The sequence below is a fragment of the Dermacentor variabilis genome, chromosome 8 (assembly GCF_050947875.1).
Source record: "Dermacentor variabilis isolate Ectoservices chromosome 8, ASM5094787v1, whole genome shotgun sequence".
Lineage (NCBI taxonomy): Eukaryota > Metazoa > Arthropoda > Arachnida > Ixodida > Ixodidae > Dermacentor > Dermacentor variabilis.
Window position 1 is genome coordinate 27,626,013 of NC_134575.1, and position 3,351 is coordinate 27,629,363.

The 3,351-nt window shown below is 46.0% G+C and overlaps 1 long non-coding RNA gene across 1 annotated transcript; it reads left to right on the forward strand.

The window, feature by feature from the left end:
• Positions 1-723: 723 nt before the first annotated feature.
• Positions 724-3,004, forward strand: LOC142590974 (uncharacterized). Its single transcript, XR_012830297.1, has 3 exons — positions 724-837; positions 2,094-2,195; positions 2,879-3,004. It is a non-coding gene; the product is annotated as an uncharacterized LOC142590974 (long non-coding RNA).
• The last annotated feature ends 347 nt before the right edge of the window (positions 3,005-3,351 follow it).

A 3,351-nucleotide genomic window follows, 5' to 3' on the forward strand; every position in this document is an offset into this window, starting at 1 on the left:
ACACAGGTCCTACAGGGGTACGCAAAGACACCACATTTGTTACTATAGCTATAAGGACTGCGAAATAGGTCACCCTATTCTCATGCATACAGGACATCATTCATTTCAACGACCAGGAAAAAAATTGGCAAAATAATGCACAAATACAAAAGTAAGAGTAGCGGCAAAACAAGGCGCAGTGGTAAACGGGTTCGTAATGAAAAAAATTTCATGGTTTTTAGAATATGAACTTCTGGAGAAACCCGCGGAGAACAGCGGATGTGGTGCGGTATAACAAACGCGCGGTGAGAAGTGGTTCCAATGGTGTATTTTTGAAAGTAACATTCGCGCATGGAATTTCTAGAAGATATTGTTAAACGCAACCTCACCAGACATCGCAACCGGCGCAGCTGTTCCTGGATACATTTTATTTGCTGAAGTACCAAAGCGCCAAACAGACGATACATGAAGAGACACGGACGAGCGCTTCATGTGTCGTCTGTTTGGCGCTTTAGTATTTCAGTAACCTTGCACCAACTAGCCCAACAAAAAGTTCTGCCGGAATACCTTTTAATTATTTATTTTTTGCTACGCTATGGGTATTAGCTGTGCGTAAGCGTCTCTGTTATAAAATTTCCTTCGTCGTTTATAGTAGGACAGCTGCAGCGCAGCGCCACCAACCACGCAGCAAACCGAAGTCACTCGTGTTTTTTTTTTTTTTTTTTTGTCGCCGCGCAGAATGCTCTGATAAGAACGACTGCATGGACTACCTGGGCGCTACCAGCCAGTGTTTCTTGAACAAATGCACCTGCACAAGCGGCTCTTACCTTCTCTTCGGTCAATGCTCTTTCCCTGTTGGTAAGTGAGAAAAAAATGCGCAGTAGATATCATACTTTACACTCTGAAAAAAACAGTCGCACCCCTTGGGGTGTACATTTGCCACGCAACGATAATCGTCATCCGTCTCTTCCGCATTTTCTTTCTTTAACGCTGCGAGCCCGGTACTTCCAAGTCAGGAACGGCATGCGCGTTATCAGCATGACGGAGCGTTCTCGACAGGAAAGTAGCGATCGCAGCGTTTCCAAGAAAAGAAAGCAAGCAAGACAGATGACGATTATCGTTGTGCGGCAGATATACACCCCAAACGGTGCAACAGGTTTTTAGGGCGTAGGCCAAGTGAGGCATACGGAATGTCATGCTGCCCTTGGCCTGCGAGATCGTGGGCTTGGCGACGACGATTTTGGGGGTTGTAACGCGAATGCCACAGTTATTTCCGAAAGCTATAGCTTCAAGTGACTCACGATGTGAAACTCCAGGACAAAGAACTGCTAATCTCTTTCTTATGCATGGAAGAAGCTTAACGTGTTTTGTGTAGTTTTGAAGCAATGGCAATTTAACATTGAATATTGGCCATCTTACGTGAAAAAAAAAACACACTCTCAGTATGAGACATGCCATAGTGGGGGACTCCAGGAATAAGTTTCGTCACCTCGGCTTCTTGAACATGCAGAAAAGTCTACAAATTACTTCACCAAAAGCAGTATGATATGTTTTACTACAGTGCCACTGTTAAGTGCATGGGTAAAGACGTGGTTCTTCAACGAAAGCACTTCTATAATCGGCAACGCAGGACACATTTGGGATGTTTGGGGAATGTCACACGGCTAACGACTTCCTTTCATCTGGGGCCGGCTCCCAACTTGGGTTCGAAAGCCTTTCGTCCTGATTGACCACCTGTCGAGATATATGGGTGCGTCACGAGTCCAAAATACGCGTACGATTTATCGCTTTCCAGTCCGTACGGTTGAAAAAAAAAGGTCACTAATATTTCAATATACCCTAAATGATAAAGTTGTGACATTTGTGACTAGTTGTGACATTTTAGGTCACACAGACGTTCTCGCGAATTGCCCAATACGCAGTCTCGATGAGCGACCGACTGAACGCATCTTCCCTAGCTTAACCAATTGGTGCCAAGTTTTATAGACCTCGCACAAGACATGTCTGCAACTCCGTCTGTTGTTCAAGCGTTGCGAAAGTGTATTAGAGGTACCTGTGCTCCGTACCCTGCAGGTTAAAATAAAGCTCACCATTCCTGTACTTACACTTCGCAGAGTGCACAGCAAAATCTTGCGCTGGTGGAGCCATATGCGAAAACTGGAGGTGCGTGTGTCCGACAGGAACCTTGGGAGTGCAGGGATCCTGCGTCCCTGTCCGTAAGTTAGGCAGCGAGCTCTGCCCACATTGTATCCCCGTCGTCAACCTCCCATATCGAGTAATTTGCAGTATTGAAACCTTAAATTCGCTCCGCAAGACCATCTTTCGACATACCATGAATCTGCGGATTTCTTAATGATGACTTTCTTCGCTCTCGGTATGTTTTGGATTCGCCTGACCTGCAAAGAGACTATAAATTGGAACATACACTGCTGTTTGCTTGCAATATATGTGAAAGAAACCGGTAACTTTGCATTCGACAAGTCTTAGGGACTGATTACGGGTTATCGTATACGTTCCACGGTGTTCAGCGGGAAAGCTATACCTCGTACACACTCGCAAATAATGTTTGATGGCACACGTCGAAAAAAAAAAAAACTAAAATCGTTCGCTCCAAAACGAATTCGGAGCTGCATATCAAAGGCTCGTGTAACATTCGCGTCCAATTTCGATAGAGTCGTATCGCAACGTAATTTTATTTAAATAAAGAAACACGGATATGTATATCATGAAATAAAGAATATGACATGCCGTGTCTTCTCACCAGAAGTCTCTATATCAGCGTTTTCAGCTTGAAATCGCTTGGTGATCGGGATTTTTGTGTTTTGGGGGCTGCGCATTCGGCGGAATGCGACTCATGCAAGATACACTGCCCCCCCCCCCGCCCTAACAACTTTTGCAGCGTGCAAAAACGACTCGGACTGCGGCCTTTGGCTTCACATGGAGTGCGCACGTGCGCGACCGGGGTCACGTGACAAGTTCTGCCGGTGTGCCAACGGCACGGCCCTGCTGCAAGGATCATGCAACCCAACAAGTGAGCTTTATTGAGCACCTCGTCAGCATCTCCTGCCCCGCTGATCGGGATGCCTAGGAGTGTTATGATGCTCTCCTGAAGCTTCCGGGTTTTTTAGGGGAGTGGCATAACCAGGACGATCGTTCAGGCGGTGTTACAAAAAAAAATTGTGGCACTTGTTCCTCGTATCCGATAGTCACGTTTGGTCGTGATCATCATTAGCCTAATTCACATCCGTTGCAGGACAAAGGCCTCTGCCAATAATTTTCGACTGCCCTTTTCTTTGCACCAGCTGACTTAGGCAGCACGCGCCTGTAAATTTCCTAATTCCATGACTCCGCCAAAATTGTATGCTGTCCTTG